The following is a 20,196-nucleotide window of genomic DNA, read 5'->3' as shown; positions in this document are numbered from 1 at the left end:
ATCTGTAGTACTGACAAGTGCCTTTAAAATTGTTAATTTAGTTAATATGCATGGCATCACTTTGAGGTCTGCTCAGGGACTTAGCTAACTAATTTAAAAGTTGGAACCTTAAACATTTAAGTTACTTCAAGGAGTTAGTAATCCCTTTTGTCATTTTAAAAATAACAGTTATAATAAAATGTAATTACTACGTCTAAATACAGACTTTTTGACAGTACTTTAAAATTAAAATTGTATCTCAAAGAGACTTGTGGCAGCTCAATAGCTTTCATAGACAAAAGATTCCAAACCAGGTGATAAAAAATGTTAGTTGATCAGTTTATTTGCTGTTGTGGAGGGTCCATGACTAACTGTAGTTCAAATTTCTTAAACATAATATTTTTTAAACGTTGTACCCAAAAAGTTAAAATCAGTCTAAAGGTAAAAGTGTGGGTTGCGTCAGACCATAATTAAGAGCAGGTCTGGAGTTTTGTTGATAAATTATAAGGTCAAGAAATACCAAATCATTAGAAATGTGCAGATAATGAAGCTGTGAGGTTGGATTTAGCGTGATATATTGTAAATACTGAGGGCATATATGTTCACACTGTGCTTTCAGAGCAACACATATAATTCCTTTCTCCTTACATTCAGTTCTAAATAGGTGACATTTGCTTTTATATTTTTTATTTTTACAGTTAACTTACCTTAAACAGAAAGAGTAGTGAGCTGGTGTATAAACTCCCCCAGCACTTAACTAGGTAAATTTGAAACAGTTTTTTAACCAGTAATTGACATTTCACAGGATGTTTTAATGTTTTTAGATAGAAAAGATTGTGAATTCAACAATACTTTCCAAAAAAGAGATTTTTAAATTTCAAAAATGCGTGGTGTGCTGTATTCAAGACATCTTAATGAAAATGGAACATTCCTGACAAATTTCCATAAGAAATAAGGGTTCAAATTTTCCATAAATTTGGTCCACTGGGAGCAATGTTGTTTTAAGTGGGCAGACAGTCATGATAATTGTAGTAGGTACTTTTCACATTATATGTGAATGCCCCTAAAAAAGGAGGTAAATTATAAAGCATGAAAAGCATAGCCACTAATTAAGAGACCTGCAATCATGAAACCCTGCAGTACCTGCCTACTCATATTTTTGATGGTTTCAATGGGGACAGGAAGACAGAGAAATGATCAAAATATTTGGTTGGTATACACACTTACTGTATAGGCACTGACTTAAAGACAAGGACTGCTTTTTGTACAAGAATTACATACTTAAGATAATGATTAAGACCACATGGTATTCATTATAAGATAACCCGAGGAAACAGGTTGCTTCATATTTATAGTGTGGAGCAGAAAAGACTTGCAAAGACATGCTTCACTCTACCTGTCATTTCCATTGCCTGCTTGAGTGGACTGACTCACATCCATGACAAGTTTTTTGTAAAATGGAGTCAGAAAAAAACTTTTTCAAGAAAACACACAACTGTGATAACATTACCTGGCAAACAATCTTTTACACTGGAAGGAATTTTTGAAAAGAATGAATAATCTGTTAAAATTAAATGCACTTTACTTACAAGTAATAAAAATTGAGTGAATGGGTAAGGAGGAGAAACAAAATAGATAATTAAAAAAGTGATCAGTGTTACATAAACTTATAGATGTATTGGAAAAAATGCAATACAAAAGAAAAGTGGAAGAGTCAAAGAATATAATGTCCCCTCTATGGATTTCTGAATGGATTTCCAAGAAAGCAATTTAAGTAAGAAACCTATTTACAGTACACACATGACAAATTAGTTAAGACACTAAATGCAACCCAAAACTGCAAAATCAATGACCCAGTAACCTAATAAACAGGATGTCTTACGTTGGCTCATAATATCTATGTAGGTATTAGTTTAATCATTAATTTAAAAGTGCTTCATTAACTCTGTTACCATCATAAGGTGGTACCATATGTTATAGTGCACGGGTAAGCAAAATTAGTCCTGGGGGGCTGAAGTGGTTTCTGCTTTTTGATCCAACTTGATTGCTTAATTAGAAACCAATCCTTGCCAATAATAGATCTTATTTAATTTTCTGGGATGTTAGTGTTTTCATTCTACTATATGATGTCATTCTTATGTCGCAGTTTTTTTTTCCTTTCCAAGAATTTAATGGAAATGATTTTTAACCTGAAGTGAATGAGTTTTTCACTTTTTTCTCTTCCATTTCCTTCAATATCCATCCATCTGTTATTTAAATAAAACATACAATTCACAATGAATACACTCAGTTGTAAATGGAAACAAGCTGGCCCATCAAAAGATGTTTTTTAAGTATGAAATTAATATTTTTTGTGTGTTTAGCAAGGACAGCTAAGTTTTGTTTTCTATTTAATAAAACACTGCATTTTGAAAAATCAACCATGTTTTTCAATAGTCTAATATTCTATTGGAGATGTGTCACATAAAAATAAGAAAAGAACACATTTGACTCTGTTTAGCATTTCCTGATTTGGTGAGAATTTTAAACTTACAAGTTTGTAAATAATCATAGGTCATGTCTTTTTCTGTCTATCAATAATTTTTCTTACCTTAAAAGCTGAGGTTAATTAGTGATGTTACAGGGCTGGAAGTAAGGCAGAATATAAGTGGGATATAAACGCATAATCGCTAGCACAGTGTAGCTACCAGTAAAACTGACAGCATGATTTAACACCATGGGAAGAGACACGGCCATTGATAAGGCCAGACTAGATTATACATATTCACTTATTTTCGTCTCCAAAAAGTATTTATAGTTAAATACTTTGATTTGTTTAATATGTAAGCGGCATTACATTGCATTGTGAATCTTTTTTTGATTACTTTCAGCTCTGTTGTAATATTTGGTTAAATTGTACATTTAAGACATTGAACTTTACCATACAATACTGTTAATCAATTAAAATCTAGAAGTTGAAAATGTAAGATGTGGTTACCTAGTAAGTTTTGACTCTTTTTTTTTTTAACTTTATTTCTGTAAAAAAAATTTTTACATGCAGTGGATACAGACTCACTTGGACAAAACCATGCTTATCCCTTGAGATTGAACCATAATCTCCCATTTCATCCATTTTATGCCTGCTTTTCTTGTTCTGTATCAAGTGACGTCAGAACATATTCATGGACTGTGTGTGTAGAAAACAGGCCTCCCCCAGAGGAATTTCAAATAGTGTCAATAGACTAAGAACAGCAGTTATTGTGCTGTTTCTCTTTTTCCCTTTCTGTTTTAAATCAACAAGATATCTTTTATCTACACAAGTTTCTAGGTGGAGATTATGTTTTTGTGCCTTTGTATAGTTTATGTGCCACTGTTAGTTGACAAAACTAGGAGAGGCATGATTTAGAACAATGATGGGTGAGCCTAAAATGGGACAGATTTCTTGACGTTGGTTCCTTAAATGAAATTTCATAAACTACCAAGTCATTCAGTACACCACAAATGACAAAAAAGAATGCTCCGTTTCATTCTTTGAACATCATTAACAGGCTATACCCAAGAAAAGCAACAAAAAATGTAAATGCCAAATCAACATGAATTTTGTCACATTCTCTGCTTGCTATAAACTTTTTTTTTAAATGTTTGTTGAAGGCTTTTAATTGAGTATCAGTTTTCCAGATGGATGTATTTTTAATGCTTTGTTTTGGCTATGGAAAAAATATACTGAAGAAGATAACCATGAAGGTCAAGTGGAACATAAGTTGAAAAAAAACTAGTACATCACTTTCACTTTATTAGATGCCCTTCACCACCATTAGATTAATCATCCAATTCATTGTGTTAATATTTGTGCCATGTCTTACCTTTAACACTAGAAACTCTGAAGCCTATGAAAAAACTCTTAATCCTGGGCCACCTTAAATTCCTTCGCACATCTCCATTAATGTCTTTTGTTTTGTAAACATATCCATCAGCACAAGCAGAAATTTTTTCCACATTATACTAATAAGGACGTGAAGTGTATAATGTGTGAAGATTTTAGTCCAAATATAAAATAAACACGTGCTCTTTTATTCAAGAATACTTATGACATCAGAACAATTGTTATGAGAATAGGTATTTCAGCCCAACAAGCTCATCAACTCTGTGGGGTCCCTGTGTGCCGCCAAGTGGTGCTTAGGTGGTTTATGCTTCCTGCTTTCAGGGAGTCCCGCTTGACCCAGAAGTGCTTCCAACGGGATATTCCCTAGCACCTGAAGTACTCCCGGGTCTTGGTTAAAAGTAGTCATTCTACCTTCCCCCAGGTTAGTTGGAGTCAAGTGGAAGAAGGACAAAGCTTGCCTGGGAAATGTTGAGGAGATGAGAGAAAGAAGAATAGAAAAAGAGTTGGGTTGTGTTTGCCAATATTAAAAAGAAGAATTTTATCATGATAATTTATTATAATTAAGCATTGATTTCAGCGTGGGACTTGTGTCAGTGCAATGTGTCTGGAGTTTTGGGGTGCTGCATCGCGCCCTAGTGTTCACATCTGTTAATATCTTTATAATTGATTCTTATGTCACAGGTTTTGTTTCCTTTCCAAGAATTTAATTGAAATGATTTGTAACCTGAAGTGGATGAGTTCTTCACTTTTTTCTCTCCCATTTCCTTCAAAATATTTAAATAAAACATACAGTTCACAATGAATACACACAGTAGTAAACAGAAACAAGCTGGCCCATCAAAAGATGTTTTTTAAGTAAGAAATTAATATTGGGTTCTCAGCAGGAAACACAGGTAACTAGTTATTTGAATAAGCTGGGAGATGCGCGCAAAAGGTGAAACAAACAAAAATAAAATAAAGTGACCGAATCCCAGATGACTGCGGTGGGTTGGCACACTGCCCGGGATTGGTTCCTGACTTGTGCCCTGTGTTGGCTGGGATTGGCTCCAGCAGATCCCCGTGACCCTGTGTTCGGATTCAGCGGGTTGGAAAATGGATGGATGGATGAATCCCAGACGAGAGGCAACATTCACAGTCAAATACCAGGCAATACAAGAAAAGTAAATACACAATAAGTCAAAACTGTAAGTAAAGATTTATCCACAGATCGGATAAGGCTCAGAGCAAAATGCTGACCTTTATTCCCATATATTGATTATTTGAAGGTCACAACCTCAGAGACAACACCCCTAGAAACACGGGACGTGACCATAAAATGGTACAAAAAATGACATCAATAAGAGGAAAGGCTACAAACCTCAGACTTCAGCCAAAATTATAACACTTGGTAGCTAAGTAAAGAGTAAATAGTCTTTGATTTAGAGCTCTTCGCTTTCAATGGTCAATTTAGCAGCCTTGTACTATAATGTTTCTTTAAAAAAAGTCTAAAACTGAGGTTTACTCAGGTTGCTTTGGATAAAAGAGTCTAATTATTGTGTAAATGTTAATGTTAATATATCACTATGCTTTTTGTGCATTAGATTTTCAGGAGGTAAAAGTACATTTTTTATGATACTGAACTCAGAAATACAATGTAAAATTATTTTATATCTATATATATAATTGACTAAGTCGCCCGACCATGGGATATGCACGACAGAGCCACATCCGCCAACTCACAAAGCCCTGCCCACCAACTCTAAGACCATGGGATGCGCACGACAGAGCCTGCCAACTCTAACCCTACTCACGTGTCCACCCTCGCTCTCGAGGCATGCACACTGCCTGCTCATGTGCCGGCATGCAATACCTCAATAAACACAGCCTCAGTCGATTTCGTCTCTACTACAGACAACATGCACCTCTGAGCCACATTGACTTTTCATTGTTCTTTTCGGTTCTTGCTGCTTTTCTATATATATATATATATATATATATATATATATATATATATATATATATATATATATATATATATATATATATATATATATATAATCGACCAAGTCGCCCGACCATTAGTTACTCACAACAGAGCCCCGCCCGCCCACTCTAACCCTCGTCCCGCGTCATGGGGAGAGCCCCACCCGCCAACTCCAACCCTCCTCCCGCGTCCACCCTTGCTCTCGAGGCATACACACTGCCTGCTCATGTGCCCGCATGCAACACAGCCTCAGTTGCTTTCGTCTCTGCTACAGTCCACATGCAGCTCTGAGTCACGTTGATTGTTCATTTTCCTACTATGGCCACCGCTTCAGATGTATTTCATGGAAACAACACTTCTTTCAATGTTATACAAATTCCTGCATCAGGTAACTGTTTGTTTCTATCAGTCGGATATTTCTGGAAAAATGTCATCAACAAAACTGTTGCTCTCGAACTTCGCATAACCAGTTTTCAGTCACGGACAATTGTATGTTGCTCTCTCCAGAGTTCCATCTTTTCATTCACTCACAGTTGTATCCTCAAACCCACCCCATTTGGACAACTGTGTCTTTCAGGAAGTGTTCACCTATCAATGAATAATTATGCGGCATATGCTACGCCGCAGGTCGGCTAGTACTATATAAAATACATATTAAGACCTCTCAATAACAAAAAAGTACACTTTTTATGATACTGAACTCAGAAATACAATGTAAAATGATTTTATATCTATACTATGTGGAGCCGACTCGGACACAGACAGGCAGACATGTTGTTTGTCACCACCACACGTATTTTATTTACAAATATATACAATAATTATAAATGGTCACTCAGACCCAGTTCGTGCACAATACCCCAAACACTCAGTCCTGGCCACAAATGCCTCTTCTTCGGGCCGCCTCCACACTTCTCTCGTGCCTCGTCCTGCTTCCACCCGACTCCAGCCCTGAATGAAGGGAGACGGCCCCTTTTATATTCTCCCGGATGAGCTCCAGGTGATTCCCGACACTCCTTCATTGGCCACGCCCCAGCGTGGCGGAAGTGCCGGCTATTCTCCCGGCAGCTCTCCGGGCACCCTTTTAATTCTTCCCCCCAGCACTTCCTGGTGTGGCGGAAGTGCTGAGGTAACAGGTCCCCAACGCATTAGGGCACCTCCTGGCGGTGACTACGGGCCCCTACAGGGTGGGGCTTCCACGCCCTCAACCTGTGGCCCCCAAAGCAACCAGGAAGGCGGCCCCCACGTGATCCAGGGTGGGCGTAGACCCACATCTGGTCCCTCATGGCGTCCCGGCCAGGTCGTTGCCCTTGGCATCCCTGACAACTAATAAAAGGCAAAGCCCTCACTGACTCACTCACTGACTGACTCACTCACTGACTCATCACTAATTCTCCAACTTCCCGTGTGGGTGGAAGGCTGAAATTTGGCAGGGTCATTCCTTACAGCTTCCTTACAAAAGTTGGGCAGGTTTCATTTCGAAATTCTATGCGTAATGGTCATAACTGGACGCTATTTTTCTCCATATACTGTAATGGAGTTGAGCTCGAAAGCCGTGGGGGGCGGAGTTTCGTGTGACATCATCATGCCTCCCACGTAATCACGTGAACTGACTGTCAACGCAGTACGTAGAAAACAAGGAAGAACTCCAAAAAGTGCTGAAGAAAACATGCATTATATAATTGAGAAGGCAGCAAAACAATAAGAAGCGAGCGAGTGACTAAGTACAAAATCTGATCTGTGTCTTCTTACTGAAACCTGGCTTAGTAAATGTGACACTGTTCCCCTAGCTGAGGCGTCACCAGATGGATACTCGTTCCTTCATAAGTCTAGAGATTCTGGTCGAGGAGGAATTGGAATAATTCATTGTAACAAAATGCAAATCACTTCTAAAAATTTAGGCAACTTTACATCCTTTGAGGTATTCATTTTAAATATTAAAACAGATTCCAATACAATTATAGTGCTAGTCTACAGACCACCAGGGCCATATTCATTGTTCATGACTGAATTTAGCAACCTTCTATCTGATTTGGGTATAAATTATGATCACGTAGTTCTGATGGGGGATTTTAATGTACACATTGATGTGGAAACTGACACTTTTAGCAAATGTTTTAATTATTTGTTAAATTCAGTAGGATTTTGTCAGATTGTCAAAGGTCCAACTCATAATCATAACCACACATTAGACTTAATTATAACTTACAAAGTTGAAATTCAAAATTTAAATATTACTCCATTAAATGTAGTTATTTCTGATCACTTCTTAATTACATTTGAATTAGTTCAGAATACTATTCTACATTAATAGATAGCAATAATAAAAATCCTCGGGTACTGTTTAGAACAGTGGCTAAATTAACAAATGGCAATTCAGATCAACAGTGCAAAATACCAACAGATATTAGCAGTACAGACTTTATGAACTTCTTCAATGAGAAAATTAAAAATATAAGATCCCAGATCTCAGCATCACAGTACAAACCAAATACTAACTTAGCAGACCCCTGCACATTGCATTCAGCACTTTAGTAATTTTAATCCTGTAACTCACCAGGAAGTCTTAACTTTAATTACTAAAATGAAGCCCACTACTTGTTCCCTAGATCCAGTGCCAACAAAACTAGTAAAAAGTGCAATGGATGTTCTTGCAGCGCCTATTCTAACTGTTATCAATAGTTCATTACTGCATGGCACCGTACCTGATGCACTAAAAGTGTCAGTCATTAAACCTTTACTTAAAAAGTCAGACCTAGACCCACACATACTAAATAATTATAGGCCTATTTCAAATTTACCATTTCTCTCTAAAATACTAGAAAAGTAGTTGCCAGTCAGCTTCAGTCACACCTTACGCATTACAATTTATTTGAGAAATTCCAGTCTGGCTTTCGCACTGGTCATAGTACAGAAACTGCACTAACACGGGTTGTAAATGACATTCTGATATCCTCTGATGAAGGAAACTCCACTGTAATTATGTTGTTGGACTTAAGTGCAGCATTTGACACCATTGACCATTCTATTTTACTGCACAGGCTAGAAAACATGTTGGGCTTACAGGCCCGTGCTCACTTGGTTCAGTTCTTATTTATCAAATCGATTCCAATATGTACAGAAATGTGCTGACAGTACTCCATCATTATACACAGAAGTTCAATATGGTGTCCGCAGGGCTCAGTACTGGGACCTTTACTGTTTTCACTTTACATGCTTCCACTGGGATCTCTCATTAGGAAACATAATGTTAATTTTCACTTGTATGCAGATGACACCCAGTTATACCTTTCATTTAAATCAAATGAAGTTTCTCCGATGTTGTCTTTAATTAGTTGTGTTAGTGAATTAAAGGAATGGATGAATGAGAACTACTTGTCTTTAAATACAGATAAAACAGAGATGTTAATTGTTTGAGGGAATGACGCTGATCACAGCAATATTTTGTTGTCATTTAACTCAGTTGGAATCCCAATTAATTTTACTGAATCAGCCCGCAATCTAGGAGTTATCTTTGATTCTAGCATGTCATTTAAAGCACATATTACAAAGTCGTCCAAAACATGTTTTTCCATCTTAAAAATGTTAGGAAATTAAGGCGCTTTCTAAATAAACAGGATTGTGAGAAATTAATTCATGCATTTATCTCTAGTAGGATTGACTACTGCAATGCGGTGTTCACTGGCTGTTCAAACTGTTCTTTATACAGCCTCCAGTTAATCCAAAATGCGCTGCAAGAATTATTACAAGAACAAGAAAATATAAACACATAACTCCAGTTCTTAAATCCTTACACTGGCTCCCAGTTAAGTTTAGGGCAGATTTCAAAATCCTTTTTTTAACATATAAAGCATTAAGCCAAGGTCCGGCTTACTTGTCTGAACTTATCATGACTTACAAACCTGAGCACATTAAGATCTCAAGATGCCGGTCTTTAGGATTCCAAGGATTAATAAAATAACAGTGGGAGGTCGAGCTTTTAGTTACAGGGCCCCTAAACTGTGGAATGGTCTTCCTGCTTCTATAAGAGATGCCCCTTCAGTCTCAGCCTTTAAATCCCGGCTGAAGACTCACTACTTCAGTTTAGCATATCCTGACTAGAGCTGCTGATTAACTGTACAGACTGCATCTCTGTTGTTAGTCATTAGCACTAAAACATAAGTAACATGATAGTTATAATTGAATACTAACCCTCACCTATTCTGTTTCTGTTCTCGGTACCCAAATGTGGCAATTGGTGCCACGGCCCACCTACCAAGTTGTTTGCCTGCCTATGGTAAAGTCATCCCTGATGGAGGATCACAGGAATCATGGGAAAAAGGGGTCCTTTCATCAGAGCAACGTTTCAGCCGTGGAATGGCCAAATGGGGAGGCAGCTTGATGGATGAGGTCTCCAGAACTCTAAATATCCAAATCTTATTATGTGATATCATCTACTGTTAAATTCTGCTCCGTACTTCTAAAATTTTTATTATTATGCTGTATTAAGGATTTGTTCTGTTCTGTGTATTGTGTTGTATTGACCCCCTTCTTTTGACACCCACTGCACGCCCAACCTACCTGGAAAGGGGTTTCTTCCATTTTTCCCTACAAGGTTTTTTTGGGAGTTTTTCCTTGTCTTCTCAGAGAGTCAAGGCTGGGGGCTGTCAAGAGCAGGGCCTGTTAAAGCCCATTGCGGCACTTCCTGTGTGATTTTGGGCTATACAAAAATAAACTGTATTGTTTTGTATTGTATTGACATATACAACCATATTCATGAGTGCTGCTACTTCGGAAACAAAGCACAGTGTAAACCTAAAGTTTAAATTAAGTTCATAGACAGGCTGCCACTGGCGTTTGTCATGCCCATGGGTAATGCGGGATACAAGTTTAATGAGAGGACGCAGGATATAAACAAGAGTTTTGATCACTTTATAACTAAGTTAAAATTGCAGGTGAAGGGCTGTGCTTATGCAAATTCTGAGAGGCTGTGTTTGTAGGGGATTGACAGTTAAGGCGGGTGGGGGAGTCACGTCATCATCTCCTCTCCCATTCACCTCATTTCGCTCTGAGCTGAGCTCCTCAGCTAACACAGTCTTACGGAAGCGTCTTTGTGACGCTGCCACCAAATACTCACAGAAAAATCCACAAGTTAATACACACGCTGTCTCTAGAGTTTCCCAACACTCTGAATCCTCCAGGCACTACTTACAAAAGGTTACATTGACAATCGTGTTACGTTATTTTTAAAATGTTTCCTTTTCTTAGAACAAGCACAGATGAGAAGCTTCGATGCATGTGCTCCATAACGCGTTAAAAAATAATGCATTTATCACACTTTGCATTCCAAGCAAAGGGGAGCTTCTGTCAATGCATGATTTCCTGGTACACCGATTACATTGATCACCACTTCCCGATTCATTTTACCCTCGCACCCCCTTGGTTTGAGAAGAAGTATGAAAAAATATGAGGTTAACACAGAAAAACAGATCACCAATTGAAGCTTTATGAATAATAGATACTTTATTTGCCATCAATAATTGTTTTGGTAAAGCCATACTCAGTGTAATCCTCCTTCCATTTTATAATTTTTCCGCCGCTAGCCATGATTAAATGAACGGTAAAAAAGTAAGAGCAAAGCGAGGGTGACTTATTCAGGCAGGCAGGCGACAGCTAAATAGCTTGAATTTGAATATAAGTAGGTTCTATTTAGTCGCCAGAAATATCTTTGGTTGGAATGGAAGTGGAATTTAGTCTTTAAATTTCTATGGTGAAGAAAAATTTATGCAATGATGGCTAAATTTAACTATATAAAGTCAAAACTTGTATATATAAAGTCATTTCCGAATATATAGTTAAAACTTGAATATATAAAGTCAGCGTCGGAATATATAAAGTAAGCGCTGGAAAATCCATCCATTTCCCAACCCGTTGAATCCGACCACAGGGTCACGGGGGTCTGCTGGAGCCAATCCCAGCCAACACAGGGCGCAAGGCAGGAACCAATCCTGGGCAGGGCACATGCATCATTTTCAAAACATTAACCGAACAGTGTTTTTTTAATATATTTTTCTGAATATGTTTTTGTTAACTTAGTTCAGTTCACAGTCGTTTCAATCAATATATTTTGACTTTGACTTTATATATTCAGGAATGAGTTTATATACTCCGATGTTGACTTTATATAATCAGGAATGACTTTATAAATTCCGATGCTGACTTTATATATATTAAGGTTTTGACTTTATATATTCCAGCGCTGACTTTATATATTCTGACGCTGACTTTATATATTCAAGTTTTGACTTTATATATTCGGGAATGACTTTATATATTCAAGTTTTGACTTTATATATTCCAGCTCTGACTTTATATATTTATATATGTGTGTGTGTATATGTACACATGTATGTATATATATATATATAACAACAAGCGCATTACACAATTGAGAAGGCATCAAAAGAATATGAAGCGAGTGACGCACACAAGCATATTCATAAGTGCAGCTACTGCGGAAACACAGCACGGTGTAAACCGTAAGTTTAAACTAAGTTTATAGACACGCTGCCACTGGCGTTTGTCATGCCTATGACAAATACGATATTCGCGAGATACAAGTTTAATGAAAAGACGCGGAGTATAAACAAGACTTTGGATCACTTTGTAATGGAGTTAAAATTGCTGTAACAGAGTTAAACTTGCGGGGAAAGGACTGTGCTTATGCAAACGAATAAGAAAGCAAGGTGTAAAGCTTAACTTTAAATTAACTTCATAGACACGCTGCTGCTGGCGTTGTCATGCCTGCTGGCGTTTGTCATGCCTAAGACGAATACGATATTCGCGAGATACAAGTTTACTGACAGGACGCAGGGTATAAACGAGACTTTTGATCACTTTCTAACTGAGTTAAAATTGCTGGTGAAGGACTGTGCTTATGCAAGCGAAGATGAGATGGTCAGAGATAGAATAGTGTTTGGCACAAACTCAGCAAAAGTGCGAGAGAAACTTTTAAGTGCCTGGTCTGAGCTAACATTAAATAATTGCTGGTGAAGGACTGTGCTTATGCAAATGAATAGGAAAGCAAGGTGTACAGCTTAACTTTAAATTAAGTTCACAGACACGCTGCCACTGGCGTTTGTCATGCCTAAGACGAATACGATATTTGCAAGATACAAGTGAAGGGCGTCCCTCATCGTCACGCCTCCCATGTAATTGAGTGCCTGCCCATATAAGGCCATCTGTCAACGGCAATCCAATAGACATGCTGCTGCTAAATATTCGCGGGTGAAGGACTGTGCTTATGCAAATGAAGATGAGATGGTCAGGTAAAGCCGTGGACATCGCAAGATCGCACAAGAGAGCGGATCACGTGAACTGACTGTGAATGCAGTACGTAGAGAACAAGGAAGAGCTCCAAAGAGCGCTGAACAAAAAATGTATTACACAATTGAGAAGGCAGAAAAGAATATGAGCAGAGTGACGCATAAAAGCATATTTATATGTGCAGCTACTGCAGAAACAAAGCACGGGGTAAACCATAAGTTTAAATTAAGTTTATAGACACGCTCCTGCTGGCGTTTGTCATGCCTACGATGAATACAATATTCGTGAGATACAAGTTTAATGAAAAGAGGCAGGGTATAAACGAGACTTGGGATCAGTTTGTAACGGAGTTAAAATTGCTGTAACGGAGTTAAACTTGCGGGTGAAGGACTGTGCTTATGCAAACGAATAGGAAGGCAAGGTGTAATGCTTAACTTTAAATTAAGTTCATAGACACGCTGCCACTGGCGTTTGTCATGCCTAAGACAAATACGATATTCGCGAGATACAAGTGAAGGACTGTGCTTATGCAAATGAATAGAAAGCAAATGTTACATTATTTTTAAAATGTTTCCTTTTCTTTTTCATAACTTCTTTAACACACTTCTTCTCCGCTGCGAAGTGTGGGTATTTTGCTAGTACTATATAAAATACATATTAAGACCTCTCAATAACAAAAAAACACAAAAATAGCATTTTTTACCCTTTTGCTTTTTAGGTGTTTTATTGCAAAACCTTCATTTTCCATCCCATTTTTTGATAGCTTATTATGATTTCTTCTTTATTATTAGAGATTTCTTTATCGACAGAAAAAGAAGATTAGGCATTATTGTCCACAAAGAGTTTGGACTTCTTGAACTGAGCTTGGAAAAACTTTATTCAGCACTTTTAGCTGATATGAAGTTCAAACTCAGTTCATACCTGAAATGCAACTGAGCTTTAATGGTCCTGCCAACTCTGAAACCTAAAGCTGAAATTAGTCCCTGTATTTCCTCTCAGAGTGAGCAGATATGGATTTATGTTGTTACAGACACTTGTGGCTTTACAATACTTTTTAAAAATGGGGAGTTGCTGGTAACTATAACAAGCCATGTAAAAAAGCTAGCATTATAAGCAAAGTGAATATACTGTACAGTATGTAGCTTGTATGCAAATATTACAGTACCTTCCACGTCATAGCATCACACAAACCAGCATGACCAGCACCCACATATTAATTACATATTGTTGTGGAACAAATAGTAATAATTATTATAGTTTATAACTTATTTCCACATTGGACAGTAAATAATACTGTACCTACAAAGTTTTAACAAGACACGATTAAAATCCAATTTTCTCTCTCTCTTACATTGACAAAGAGGCATATACTTTGTGCTTGGAGTAATCAGTCAAGTCATAACAGAAGAAAATAGCACATGGGAGAAGGAGATTGAGTGGTAAGAGTGTGTGCCACTGTAGCCACCACTTAGTTCACGTCTCTGATTAAGAAATTTAAGATTACCAGTACTTGTTTTCTGCATGTCAGTTAATAGTACATTTCATACGTACAAATGACACTTCTGTCATAATCTTCTAGCTTTTACAATCCTATTACTCATCATAATAATTTTAACCATGCATCTTCTATAAAATAGCATCAATCACAAACTCTCTGATAAACAATTTAATACTAAAGAGGAAAGGGGGTTCTAATCCAATGATTTCTTAAGTTAAACAGTAATATCATTAGGGTATACCCAGGTAATACCTCTACTTGTTTTTATACTCAAGACAGTGTGATAAACCTTTGCCTGCTATACTGGCTACGCTTAAGTTTTTAAGCTTGAGTAAAAACAATAAATTCAAATTACCAACCCCACAATTAGGACTTCCGCTTCATTTACCCATACATCACTTAATTGACAAAGAAGGCATAAGCATAACAGTAAACATACGGCTTCAGTAAAACCAAACACTGGATTGTTTTTTTGCTCTCAACAATACAGTTGAAGAAAATGGGGTCATCTGTTTGTTCTTTTCAATCTTCATTAACATTTGAATTGAAAGATATTTACTGTAGGTAAAGTACCAAACAGTATGTGTCATCAGATATAAAAAACCCTAACAATTATTGGTTTCTCAAAATGCAAAAAATCTTGTGAATGTTTTTCAGACTAATAACAGCGACAGACAACAGAAGTGTCTCATAAGAAAATGTCACTACCATGAAAATTAAGACCACTTTACTTTGCTCAAAATAGTAATAATAGTATAAAGAATAGATGGGTATTCAAAATTGATCAGTTTAATCAATCAGAACAGCAATAAAAGACTATCTAGTAAAAGAAAAGAATTATAGTTAGTATGCCCTTTCACTGACTTTGTAGTTAATTGTGCAATCTGAATATTCACAATAAGAATACAGTATAAAGAAAACATTAGACTTGCTACTAAGATTGAAACATTTAAGTATTCTTCCACAAAAAGAGGGCCAAAAGAAAAGTAACTTACAAAATATCAGTCTACTGTATATTATGGTTGATGTTATAGAAAATTAGTGCCTCTTTGTTGTGGCATGTTTATATATATATATATATATATATATATATATATACATGCATACATACATATACAGTATATATATATATATATTTAAACATTAAAATATTTAAACATTTTTGTTTCATGTGTACTTCATTCAGATTTATACATAATCTTCCTTAGAGGGTTGAAATTAAAAAAGAAATCCTCCTCAAACATTGCATGTTTTGAAGGGTAGTATTCACTTTGGGGCTTATTGCTGTAGGTCTGTACAGTGGCTTAGTGGATGCTTGGTACTGTTCATAGCAGATCACTACACACAATATGCTGTAAATCCATCTCTGTTAACCGCTTGTCTGGCTACAAATCAAGATCAGCTATTAAGAGTCTTTAGATACCATAGCTGCCACTGCCAGAACAGATGGATCTCTGGCACAGTGCCAGGTTGAGTGTTGATGGGGGTGTGGTGAATGAGAGTGAAAGGTTTAGAATTATCTTTTGTTCTGCAGATGAATGGATGTTTGGCGATACATGCTGTAACAGCAAAACTCATGAAGTACAGCAGCATGAAATTGAAAGGTCCTTTCATGTGAACACTACATACTATATAAACATAGTGTAAATTTACTTAGAAAAAAGGATACTCAACTGTCTCATATTTTCCTATTATAATGTCAACCTCTGCATATATTCCTTATGATAATACGGGTCAGTGAACCAAGACCAGGATTCCTATTGTTTTAATTTGTTACTTTTGCCTACATATTTTTGATTTACTCTTAAATTGAAAATACAACTTGATATATTTTAGGCTTTCTACTTTTCTTATCTATAGTTGAAACATTAGTGGGAAATGTTCCTAAAGTATATGATAAAATCAGAGCTGACTTTTTTGTCACAAGTATGGGACTGGTTATAATGCTGGTAGGATGGGCACTGGCCTGTAACCTTGGATTAAAGAAGCTTAAATAAAAGATGGATGGATCAATGGAATTTACATGAAAATTTGCTAAACATGAAACGATTGCAAAGCTTGTCTTATAGAACCTAAACTTGAAGGGATTTAATAGGTTTTCAAAATGAATTAACATGACAACAGCAATCCAGGCTACAGCTAACAAGTGGTTACCTGCAGTTTTCACATGTCTTCCCTTCAAATGTGCAATTTAGTGCTTCAACTAATCCTCTCAAAAATAATATGCCTTATGAGACTGTGCACTTTAACACTCTGTAACACCCGTAGGAATAATTTATGTAAACTGGTTAGAAAGTTGGCACCTTCATGTGTTCCAATTGTTCTAAAATTTTTATGTAACCTTCAGGAAGAGGCATCTATACCTTTCAGCTCCCATCTGTCTGTCAAGACATTTAAATTCAGCCTCAAACTTACTTGTTTTCTCTTTTTTTATATTGTTTCAAATTTTTTACACGTTGTAATGATTTTTACTGTTTATACCTACTGTATAATTATTCATCATATTTTTAGCTTAAAATGGAGGGCTTTATTACTACACCTCACACCGTATAATCCTAGGATAATATAAAATGGATTAACAACTAGAAGCAAAAGAAATCTCTGTCCAGTTTTTCTATTTTCAAAAACAAAGTACAGTATTAGAAGGCACAGAAGTATTATAAAGAGCACAAACAAGAGAACAAGAAAGACAGTGGAATACTACAAAACTTTTATTTTCCTCTCTATTAGTCTTGATATACAAAAGTCAGATAAGGCAGTATGGAATGTCTTGTTTATTCATGTAGCTTCCCTGGTGTTAGATTGTATTTCACAACTGAAGACATTTCTGTATACTGCTGTCTCAAAGCAACCTCCGTAGTCACTACACTAGTGATAAGTAGTAAGATTTTTCTGTATACTCCACTTAAATCTTTAATCATTTAGGATAAGTTGTGCAAACTACATTAAGACAGTTTTTCTTACATATTCCAGGCTAAGCAGCACAAACCACCAACACTCAAACATCGTTTCCCTTAATTAATCTTGCATTTCCAACAGTGTCAACCTGTGGTGCTCCACAAAGCTTATATTCAACATGAAAATTATTTCATAATGGTTTCAAGTTTTCTATTGCAAATGATGTTGGCCCCCTGACCTCACCAGACTGATTTCCACACTGCACTGGAATGTGAGTTGCACATTATGTTAACAATTAGAACATCCAATTTATTTAATTTATCCATTATTTCCATCAAAATTCCAAGATTTTGGAAAACTGCCCATGTGACCAGAAAAACTGTTTGAAATTATTTGGAAACTTGTTTTCTTCAGATAAAATGTAAGCATAGTGGAGAAATTCAAGTAACTTTGTGTCTTGTTTACAAATGACGGTGGAGGTGATGATGAGATTGAGGAGCAATGCATAAGAAGTGGCTATGCAAATATTCACTGGTCTGTGCTGGTAAAAAGGTAGTTAAGTCCTCAGGAAAAACTTGATTTACTGGTCTACTTACTTCCTTATTGTCATCTGTGATCAGCCAGGGTAGAAACATAAAGAAGGAGATATAAGCAGCTGGATTAAAGTTCTTTGGGAGAGTTCCTGGGCTGACTCTTCATGATAAAGAGAGAAGCATAGCAATACAGAAGGACCTTATAGTCCTGCTCTGAATGAAGAGGAGCTGGTTGAAATGATTCATTCATTTAGTTAGAATGAAACACAAGTGCCTTCTCCAGGTGTACCAGGAAAAGACACAGCAGCAGACCCATATCTCAAAAGGCTTGGGAGTGTGTGAGTGTTCCTGTGAGGACAGGGTGGTCTGGTATGTTCATACATTAAACAATCCAAGTATTTATGTATCACCTATGTAATTAAAAACATCCTTAAACCATGATTTTCTTCAAATAGCTATTATGGAACGAGAACCTAAAATCCACCCATAATGGCCAAAACAGCCCAAAAGTGAGAATGACTTAGTATTAGAACCATTACTTTGAAAATAGTAAGTCCATTGAGGTATTTCTTGTGTGATTTTGGGCTGTACACAAAATTAATTGTCTTTGTTTCCTTCATACGCAGATACATATCATATATATGCGTGTGCTTATGTGTGTGTGAGCGTTGCATTCAAAATATAATTTATTCGTTGCAGTTCTTGTCTGTTGTTGATAATGTACTACTGTCACTATCCTGCAGTATTAATAATAAACATGAATGTAAGAAATAGCATCACAGTAAAAAGACAAAGATTTTCCTAAAAACATGCAATAGTGCGTATTAATACATTACTTTTACTAATTACTTAATAGAGTTCAACTTTTTATTATCCTGTAAATATTACAAATCAGTAGGACAACATACAGATTTTTCAATTCACAACAATCAAAAACAAGGGTAAGTGGTAATGGGAATTATTATATTATATTATATTATATTATATTATATTATATTATATTATATTATATTATATTATATTATATTATAAGCCATGTGCGCCCAACTACATTGCACGTGTTAAAGTTATCTGTGAAGGGCTCCCTGTTTAAACGCGGCTGCCAGTCGTGAACTGGGCCCTTCGTCGCATAGCATTATGATCTATACTAATAAAAGGCAAAGCCCTCACTCACTCACTCACTCACTCACTCACTGACTCACTCACTCATCACTAATTGTCCAACTTCCCGTGTCGGTAGAAGGCTGAAATTTTGGCAGGCTAATTCCTTACAGCTTATTTACAAAAGTTGGGCAGGATTCATTTCAATTCTATGTGTAATGGTCATAACTGGAACCTATTTTTTCGTCCATATACTATAATAGACTTCTGCTCGATGGCCGTGGGAGGCGGAGTTATGCCTCCCATGTAATTTAGTGCCTGCCCATATAAGGCTGTCCGTCATCGGCAATCCAATAGAAACACTGCCACTAAATATTCATGGGTGAAGGACTGTGCTTATGCAGACGAAGATGAGATGGTCAGGGTGGTGTTTGGCACAAACTCAGTGATACTGCGAGAGAAACTTTTAAGTGCCGGGTCTTAGCTAACATTAAATACAGCCGTGGACATCGCACGAGATGGCACCAGCACAGCTGGGAACCTTCGATGCAGGTACACCGAGCGGCTCATGTGAACTGACGCAGTGCACAGACAAAAACCAACAGTTCCAAACAGTGCTGAACAAAAACCGAATTACACAATTGAGAAGGCAGCAAAAAAATGTGAAGCGTGTGACACATACAAGCATATTCATAAGTGCAACTACTGCGGAAACAAAGCACACGGTGGAAAAAGTCAATGTCCCGCTAAAGGAAGACAGTGTAAAAAAAAACCTGTGCATGCAGTGTGTCACGTCTCAGATAAAGAGGAAGACGAGCTGTTTACTGATGCAGTAAGAAACAAATCGATGAATGAAACCTGTTATCTTTACAACGATTGACAAACACAGAATGTAACTTGAACACACCACATCCTACAAATACGAACCTGATTGAAAGAAATAATGATAATCAAATCCTTGATGACAGCAACACTCATAACACTCACAAAACAATTACTGTATATTGACAATCATGTTACGTTATTTTTAAAATGTTCCCTTTTCTTTTTCATAACT

General features: G+C 36.7%; 1 protein-coding gene across 4 annotated transcripts in view; it reads right to left on the bottom strand.

The window, feature by feature from the left end:
• Positions 1–20,196, bottom strand: part of ptprz1a (protein tyrosine phosphatase receptor type Z1a) — a 305,504-nt gene that overhangs the window by 144,348 nt on the left and 140,960 nt on the right. The window lies entirely within an intron of this gene.

The sequence above is a fragment of the Polypterus senegalus genome, chromosome 8, assembly GCF_016835505.1.
Source record: "Polypterus senegalus isolate Bchr_013 chromosome 8, ASM1683550v1, whole genome shotgun sequence".
Lineage (NCBI taxonomy): Eukaryota > Metazoa > Chordata > Cladistia > Polypteriformes > Polypteridae > Polypterus > Polypterus senegalus.
Note: the sequence above shows the minus strand (reverse complement) of the source record. Positions and strands in the feature narration are given on the sequence as shown.